Here is a 10,599-nt window from a genome sequence, read left to right on the forward strand (position 1 = left end):
CCAAAATGCCTTCGACAATATCAAAGAGTATCTGTCAACACCACCAATCTTAGTCCCGCCCGAGTTAGGTAGACCCTTATTACTCTACCTTGCAATATTGGATGGAGCTTTTGGTTGCGTTCTAGGTCAGCATGATAAAATGGGGTGGAAAGAGCAGGCCATCTATTATCTCAGTAAGAAGTTCACCTCGTACGAGGCCTGGTATTCTCTGTTAGAGCGCACCTGTTATGCTTTGACTTGGGTAGCTCAGAAGCTAAGACATTACTTCTGTGCCTATACCACATATCTCATATCGAGAATGGATCTTTGAAGTACATCTTTCAGAAGCCCATGCCCACTGGCAAGCTAGCCAAATGGCAAATCCTGCTGAGTGAGTTCGATATTATTTACGTAACTCAGAAAGCGGTCAAGGGACAGGCACTGGCAGATAATCTTGCTGAAAATCCTGTGGATGGAGGATACGAACCCCTAAAAATGTATTTTCCTGATAAAGACACATTGCAGAACCGTATGATGATTGGAGAATGTTCTTCGATGGAGCAGCAAATTTAAAAGGAGTTGGCCTAGGAGCAGTCCTAGTATCCTAGTATCAGAAACCGGTGAGCATTATCCGGTGTCTGCCAAACTCAGGTTCCCCTGCACCAACAATATGGCTGAATATGAAGCCTGCATCTTAGGGCTTAAAATAGCCATTGACATGAACGTTCAAGAGCTGCTAGTAACTGGAGATTCAGACTTACTTATACAGCAGGTACGAGAAGAATGGGAAACCAAGGACTCCAAGATACTCTCGTATCTGCATCATGTATAGGAATTGAGAAAGAGGTTCACAAAGACGGAATTCCAGCATGTTCCCAGAATCCAGAATGAGTTCGTCGATGCATTGGCTACCTTTTCATCCATGATACAGCATCCAGATAAGAATTTCATTGATCCCATTCTGGTAAATATCCATGATCATCCAGGATACTGTGCCTATGTTGAAGAAGAAGCAGACGAAAAGCCTTGGTTTCATGATATCAAGAAATATTTGGCAAAAGGGGAGTACCCAGAGCTTGCAAATCCTACTCAGAAATGCACACTGCAGAGATGGTCCAACAATTTCTTTCACAACGGAGGAATCTGTATAGGAGGACTCCCGATTTGGGATTATTAAGATGTGTCGACGCAAAGGAAGCATCCAGGCTACTAGAGGAAATTCATGCTGGGACTTGCGGTCCACATATGAACGGTTTTGTCTTAGCAAAAAAGATACTCCGGGCTAGTTAATTTTGGATGACTATGGAAACGGACTGCATCTAGTATGTCCGGAAAAGCCACCGCTGTCAGATACATGTAGACATGATAAAGGTACCTCCAAGCGAGCTTCACACAACAAGCTCACCATGGCAGTTTGTCGCCTGGGGAATGGACGTTATTGGACCAATTGAGCCTGTTGCATCTAACGGACATAGGTTTATCCTAGTAGCCATCGATTATTTCACCAAATGGGTCGAAGCAGCATCCTACAAGGCAGTAATTAAGAAAGTCATGGCAGACTTTGTTCGCGACCGCATTGTTTGTCGATTTGGAATTCCGGAGTCAATCATTACTGATAATGGCTCCAACCTCAATAGCGACTTGATGAAAGCTATGTGTGAATCTTTCAAGATCAGACACAAGAATTCCACAACCTACAGGCCTCAAATCAATGGAGCTGTAGGAGCCGCCAACAAGAATATCAACAATATATTGAGGAAAATGATAGAGAAGCATAAATAGTAGCACAAGAGGTTATAATTTGCTCTATTGGGGTATCTCACCACAGTCCGTACATCAACAAGGGCAACCCCCTATATGCTGGTTTACGGAACAGAGGTTGTCATTCCCGCTGAGGTAGAAATTCCTTCCCTAAGGATCATACAGGAAGTTGAGCTCGACGACGCAGAGTGGGTAAAGAGTCGTTATGAGCAACTAGACCTTATAGGCGGAAAGAGAATGAATGTAATCTACCATGGGCGACTCTATCAGAACAGAATGTCCACAACCTTCAATAAGAGAGTCAAGCCAAGACAGCTCACACCAGGGCAGTTGGTGTTAAAGAAAATTTTCTCGCATCAAGATGAAGCCAAAGGGAAGTTCTCTACCAACTGGCAGGGTCCATACATAGTTCATCGGGTTTTGACAGAAGGAGCCATCACACTTGCAGAAATGGACATAGAAGTCTGGCCAAAGCCGATCAATTCAGATGTAGTCAAGTGTTACTATGTGTAATCCTTATGCTTTCCTATATGATGTAAATTGAACTATGCCTGACTTGATTCCCATTTAAGAGGGGATACGTAGGCAGTCCTATGGGTTCGGTCACAATTCAATAAAAATTTCATTTTCCTCCGCAATTGGAAACTGGGGCAGAATTTTGAGGAGGACCCTCAAAATTCTGAAGTAATTTCAGCCAATCATCGCGCGAGCAATAGTTAGAAACGTCAACCCATCAAACTGGGGCAGAATTTTGAGGAGGACCCTTAGCATGAGAGGTTGCAATGTCCTGAACTACGTCATAGTTGTCGGTTCATCTAAAAGTTATTTTCAATTATACATTTATGTCATACTTTTACAAAATCATGCATGTTTATTATTGAAACTGCTTTATTTAGCAACGTTACCCCAATGATACGGACGATATCACCATATCAAAGCCGAACGAGTCAAGCAAAGCCAGCGGGGGTACGAACTAACCTTCCCCCTTACAAAACTCACGATTTTTCTTTGGATGCATGCACTAGGATTGCGAAATCATTAAACATATCGTACGCCCATGGGACCAACATTGTTCAAAAATACGATTCTCAGAACCGTTGCACTTGCCAACATTTGCTATCAGCACACACAAGTAATGCTCCGTATGTTGCAATGCTCCCAGTAATCATAACGCCGCAATCTGCTATCAGCTAAGAAAACTCTACTGTCATTTATTATCTTATTTCTTGCATAAGGTTATCATTCTACCTTTCGAGACTAAATGTTGTCTCCATCTGCATTTTCATTGCATAAGGCTACTATTCTGCCTTCCGAGACTAAATGTTGTCTCCGTCTGCATTCTTGCATTGCATAAGGCTAAAATTCTGCCTTCCGAGACTAAACACTGTCTCCATCTGCATTCTTGCATTGCATAACGCTACCATTCTGCCTTTTGAGACTAAACGTTATCTCCATTTGCATATGCATTGCATAAAGCTACCATTCTGCCTTCCAACTTGCATAAGGCTATCATTTTGCATTCCGAGGTTAAGCTCTACCTCCATTTGCATTCGTGTCTTTGCATAAGGCTCCCATTCTGCCTTCCGAAGTTAAGCTCTACTGTCACGACCCAAATCGATGGGCCGTGACAGACACCTGGTAGTTTACTTAACCGAGTACCAACGTAACGTATCTTTCTTATTACATCATCATATACACGTGACATACAGGCCTAATAGGCCAACATAATCCTTTATAAACTCAAACCATAGGCCGACAAGGCCGTACAATCTTTCACATACAAGACATATGTCTACAAGCCTCTAAGAGTACATGAATGTCATAAAGGTCGGGACAGAGTCCTGCCATACCAAACAATACATGTCTAAATCATACTAACCAAACACGCAACTCTGAAGCAAATGGAGCGCACCAACATCTTCTGCTGAGCTAATAGCCTACTTGGAGGGCTCTCGACCCGTCTATCTGGACCTGCGGGCATGAAACGTAGCGTCCCCAAGCAAAAAGGGATGTCAGTACGAATGATGTATTGAGTATGTAAGGCACATAAATAAATACATAAGAGACATGGAAGACATATAGAGTACATGACTCAACCTGTAAGTCTGAATAACTTTGTAAATCATAAATTACTTTTAGCATCATGCATATGCGTATGAATGTCATGTCGTGCATAGCTACATGTTTCATAACATCATCAGCCTCTAAGGGCATCCCATCATATCATATCGGCCATTGAGGGCAAAATCATCATCGTATACCAACTGATCCCATATATATATATATACATACATATATATGCATATATAATGCCGTTTGAATCATATTTACATATATACGCGTATATAATGCCGTTTGAATCATATTTCAGCCACTATGGGCAACATCATCATAATATACCAGCTGATCAGGTGGTGGTGCGTATATAACGCCATAACCTTTTCCCATATCCCATATATAAATATTTACATATATACGCGTATATAACGCCATCTGGTCATGGGTCAATGCACGTGGATGCAATGCATGAAAAGTACGTCAATAAAGTGGTGGTGCGTATATAATGCCGTAACCTTTTTCCCATATCCCATACACATATATTTACATATATACGCGTATATAACGCCATCTGGTCATGGGTCAAAGCACATGGACGCAATGCATGAAATTACGTTAATAAAATCTTTCGAAATTTCATAAGACCATTTTGTCTTTGAGCAATATCATAAAGTAAACCTTTTTTCAACTTTCACATTTTTCTGAGACCCGTGAACAGATGATAAAATACTATGACACATGATAATTCAAGAACATAGATATCTTTAATACTTCTATGAATAGAGTCATTTCTAGAATTTGTGCATTTGCACGTTTTGTTCGTATTATATGGATCATGCCAAGAGAAAGAAGGGATAGCCTTAACATACCTGGAGTAAGGAAAACTCCATATAATATTCTTCATAAAGATTGCACCGTACTCCCCTAGAATTGTAAAATCCCATTGTTATTATAATATGGAGTCTCGTACGAATTTCCAAATTCCCTCACCTTCGTCCTTGGCTTTGCCTTTGTATAACTCCCCTTTCTAGTCTCACTTATTCATAGTTCTATGAGAAGTATGCCACTAATTGCAATGAAATTATGAATCCTTCTTCTTCGGATATCCGAGACATTTTACACAAGAAATGAATGAAAATTATCAAGAAGATGATGAGAATATACTTTACCTCATTCGGTTCCTCAATAGGTAAAAAGATGATGTATCTTTTTACCATAGTCAATCAAACATTAAATATATATTGCCTAATTCATATAGTGCTAAGAGTTGCTGGCCGTGTCCCAACTTGAAGATAACAGAAAGATGTATAACGTGATAAAACCACACTTAATTACCCAATATCAAGAAGATGATGAGAACCAAAGGCAAATAAATGACAAAGTCCAACTATGGAGATCTCTTAGTGTTGGATATTTTATTGCAAGGAATGACTAAGGATTGTGTTATCCCAATTTAATGGCCTAAGTCAAGAGTCACTATTAAATTCCTCCAATTGCTGCCATGTGGGGGTGGGAGGGTTTTTTTATCTTATCCCCTAACTTATTAATTAATTAGGTAATGATATGCTACCTGATAATTAATCAATTACCCACATAATTAAAAATTATCTCAAATTACTTAAAATTCTATTTATTTTGAAAAATACTTCATATATACTTTATATATTATACTACCGTGGTCATATGGTACCTTTCATGGTACTAGTTCATAATTATCGAGTATTATCGCTCGACCCGTATTTTATTCCAAATTGACCGCTTTCAACGAAACTTGTTTTCTTTAATCTGTGTACCCTCTTATTCTTCATATCACTTATTTATTGCTTGCTATAAATAGCGTAAGTATGTTAACGTCAAGATGATCTCATCCCCGAGTCTTACATCGGTTAACTGAAAACAAAATTTTAATGTACAATACTTCAGGGTGCAACATCATCGTAATGTAGTACTGCTGGACGTGACACCTCACTTATGGGCTCTCATTAATTTATTTATGGCGTACTTTCATGTATGAAAATATGGGGTGTAACATCTGTAAGCACGTGATTTTTGCCCTATATGAGAATTACTCCCAAAAATTCAAAAATAAAATGATTTTTCTTTGGTGTGCAATTTTGTGATATTTTGTGATATTTTGAATAATTATTTGTATTTGTCTGTGCGTGTTTATTTGCTAAATTAATAAAAAATACAAAAAATATGTCGCATTTTGCATGTAGGATTTAATTCTACAATTGTTAGTAATTAAATTTGTTTTACAAAAATTAAAAATTACAAAGTAGGCATCGTTTGCATTTTTAGCATTTAATGTCCAAATATACAATTTTATGCTTAATTAATACTTAATTGTGCGTTAATTGTTATTGGGAGTTAATTTGCGCTTTTATAACTTAATTTAATTCTTAATAATAGTTTAAGTATTTTTATAATTTAGTTTTAGAGAAATAAAAGAAGAAAAGAAAGCAAAAATATAAAGAACGTCGGAATTAGGCCTCTTCTTCAATTTCAAGCCACAGGCCCAAAAATTGGCCCAATCTTCCCTACGACCCAGTCCATTTCGAACCGGGTCGACCCAGTACATAACCCAACATCCTATTATCTTACAAACAACACAAAACAAAACAAAAAAAAACAAAACCCAAAAACCCTAAAAATTTGCTAAACCATCCGCCCCCCTCATATCATCTTCTTCTTCTCCAAGCTTCACCCAAACTCCAACCATGGCTGCCCAACGTCGACCACCAGCCTTCACCTCACGACCAGCTCCTCCGCCGCTGCTTCATCTTCTTCCCCGCCGGAAAACCCTCGACCAACGGAGGAGAAAACCCATCGCGGCTTGCTTTTAACGTTATCCTCGACGAACTGCTGCACACGCAGCTGCTATGGCTTCAGTTTTCTTCGTCGCCTCCAGCTGCTGTTGCTTCGTTGTTCAACTTCAAGTCCCCGTCGCTGCCCTCGTCGTCCAGCCCTATCCGCCATTAAAGCTCGTCAAGCTCAAAGCTTGCTCGACTATGGCTGCTTCCCCGCTGCGTTTCAGCTGCTTTTGCTTACGTCCAAACACGCCCCCCAACTGCTGCTGCTTCGTGGTTCAAACTTCAAGCCCTGAGCTGCCTCGTCCAGCTTCTGCCTCGTCGTTCATGGCTGAACATCCATCGCGACAACCCAAGCCATGGTTATCCCGTCACGGCCAAGATCACGCAGCAACTGCTGCTGCTCACGCAACTGCTTCTGCTTTCTTCTTCGTCGTCCCAAACAGCTGCTGCGTTGTTCTTCGCCATTGGGCTGCCGGACAATGCTTCATCTTCCCTTCGTCTTCTTCGGTTTGTCAAAGGTCGAGGGTTTTTCGTCGAGTCAAGATCCTGTACGTCGTGAGTTCATCGTCAAGTTCGTTGTTTGTTTGGTTGTTGTTCGTCGTTTCGATCCGGTTAGTAGTTTTTGAGTTTTATTTTGTCCGTATTTTGTTTTGATATTTTCGAATCTAAAATCAACAAATGTTTGTTTTGTTTATCGTTTGAATTAATTTTTAGTTCATGTTCATGTGTTGTTTGTTAAATTGATTTTCAGATTTTAAAATGGAAGTTTAATTAGTTGTTTTCATGTTTATTTCATGTTTGTATTATTGTTTAAGTGTGTATTTGTTAGTTTGGTGTTTGTTAGATTCAAATTGAAATTTAATTAACTATTTCTTCAATTTGTTTCATGTGTTTATGTATTGTTAGAAATTGTTAATATTGTTAAGTTCAAGCTTAAGTTCATAATTGTTTATTCGTCGATCTTGTTATTTGTCTACAAGAATTTAGTTATGTTTAGAGAAATATGTTGGTTTAATTGTTTAAAATAGATTTAATTCATGTTCATACTTTGTTTGATTGTTCTTGAATCTGAAATTTGTATAGCTTGATTTCTTGTTTACCATTTGTGATTATTTCTTGAATTTGTCTCATAAAGTTTAATATAGGAATTGTTGTTGTAATGTTGTTAGAGTAGTTGATTTTAAGTTCAATATTATTGAATTTAGAAATCAAAATATACTTGTTTGTTGTTGTTGTTGAATCCGAAAATAGGATTGTTTGTTGCTAAAATATTGTTCAATCAAATTTTAGTTGTTCTTTGTTGTTCAATTTGTGTTCATGTGATTTGTTGTTAAAATGTTGTTGAAATCATGTTCATGTGATTTGTTGTTGAAATGTTGAAGAAATCATGTTCATGAATTTTGTTGTTTGAATATTGTTAGAAATTAATCATATTGTCTATATTTTGGTTAAGTTTGATTAAATGATGTGTTATAGCTGATGGGTAGTTTGGTAATTTATAGTACTTTCGGGGGTAAAATAGTAATTTGCAATAAGGTCGGAGGGGTAGTTTAGGAATTGTACATTTTGTAATTGTTTATTTGAAGCATGGGGGACAAAATAAAATGGGGTGTGTTGTGATATGGTTATTTAATATAAAGGGAGGACAAGACAAAATTTAGTGGGGGGAATCTTGCATTATTTTATGTTAGGCATGTGGGACAAAATATAATGGGGTGGTGTGATATGTTTATTTAATGTAATGGGGATGAGTGGGAAGATAATGGGTTGGGTAGAGAAAAAGTATTGATTTAATTGATTAAAAAATTTATGGGATGGGATTATATATATGAAGTCTTAAACACAAGACAATATAGAGAGAGAACATACGAGACAGAGAAGAAAAAATACACATACAGATAGAGAGAAAAAACGGACAGAGAATAGAAGAGAGAAAAAAGGGCTGAACATTTAAGAGAAAGAAAAATTCCGAAAAATATTTAAGCTTTCAAAATAAGAATAAAAACTAAAAAATCTTCTACTTTCTTTCTTTGTTTGAAATTAGTATTAATGATTGTTGTTTCATTCAAAGCTTAAAGCTTTTGTTTTTGGGATTACTACTCCACCGGTCTGTTACTGGGTTGTTACTGTTGCTGGGCAGTTGTTGCTGTTGTACTGTTATTACTGCTGCTGATTCTCATCTTCATTTTCTTTTGCTTCCAATATCAGGTATATATTTTAAATTCATGTCATGAAAAGCTTCAACATGGCAAGTAAATGAAGTTTGGAATTATAAGGATGTCTTCTACTCATTTAAATTTTATTAGTTTAAGTTTCAGTTTTGTTTTAGTTGGTTAATATAGTATTATACTTGACATGATAAACTGTTAACTAATTAACCTTCTGGAGTAGTAAATTCCACGATAATCTTATATGTTTTGAGGACTAGTGATGACATTTACTGTTTAAATTGTTGAGATAGGGAACATTGCAGAAAATTGGCCATTAATTAAATCTTGTGATATTGTTAGCTAAGTAAAGAATAGTACGGAAATACCCAGAAATTACATTACTAGCTTATTTTGTCAAATATCCAATTTTGTTTAAGGCTAGATGATGTCGTCTTATTAAATCAATTGGTAGATTAGTTCTCTTTCTTAATAACAAATGGCATATTTATTTTAGGAACGCGATCAACTCATTTCTTTTAATGTATGAAATAATGTCGATGATTTTTTTTACAAAATATAGAGTTAGTGTTTGTAAATATTCGCATAGGCAGAGTTAGTGTTTATCTCAAACTCAATCTTCGTAATCAAAAATTAACTAAATAATTATAACCTCGGACTAAAAACAAGTGGTGTAAAAGAAGGATGAGATTTATAAATTGTAACATTTTAAGTCAAAAATGTGTAAATAGCGTTTGCTACAAATAGAATAATGAAAATTCTTCAAAAACATCACTTCCTTTTGTGAATCATTTTTTTTAGTTTTATACGTCATTCACTTTTTGGGTATACACATATTGTATTTTTGAGAAAAATGGTAATATTAATCACACGTTGTTTATTTTTACTCTTTAAATTTGAATGGCTTGGAGGAATATAATTCATACGCGTAAAATAAGACTTGCGGTGAACACATAATAACTTTTGAATGTTTTTTTTCAAGAAAATATAGAGACGTCTAAATCAATGTTTCTCTATGGCTTTCATATAAAAATAATATGGATGTAATAAATAATTTGTAAACAAATTTATATTACCATCAAGAATATATTTGTGATTAGGGATACGTTCGCGTAACCTGATTATATTCTAAAAGCAATTCGGATTATGCGTTCGCGCAACTTCGAACGAACATTTAATAAAAAGGGGTTCTTCGGAGATTATCCATATTAATTTCATATAACCCGAGATGTGCGGTTCACTATTTAATTATACAAGAGCGACGAACGTTCTTAATTTTATTTTAAGCACAATTTCGAACTTAAGTTTTTTTTATAATAAACAAATTTCGAAAAAAAAATAATTATTATATTATCAATATCATTGTGTATACGTACGCGTGACACGATTTTTCACGTTAAAATATATATAATATATAAAACGGATACACGTATGCGTGATTCGATTCGAAAAAGGGTCTTTAATTATAAACAATCTAAACAGAAGCGATAACAAAATCATGCAATAAAAAATGTAAAATCGAGATAATTAAGCCAAGAATAAAAATAGTTAAGCGACCGTGCTAGAACCACGGAATTCGAAAATGCCTAACACCTTCTTCCGGATTAACAGAATTCCTTACTCAGGATTTCTGGTTCGCAGAATAATAAACAGAGTCATATTCTCCTCGATTCAGGGATTAAAATTGGTGACTTGGGACGCCTTAAAATTCCCAAGTGGCGACTCTCAAACAAACAAACAAATCCCGTTTCGACTGTCCTTTAATTGGAGAAAAATCCCTACGCACCCCCGTGGGGGCGGAAAAAGGAGGTGCGACAGCT

This window comes from Nicotiana tabacum, chromosome 11 (assembly GCF_000715075.1).
Source record: "Nicotiana tabacum cultivar K326 chromosome 11, ASM71507v2, whole genome shotgun sequence".
NCBI lineage: Eukaryota > Viridiplantae > Streptophyta > Magnoliopsida > Solanales > Solanaceae > Nicotiana > Nicotiana tabacum.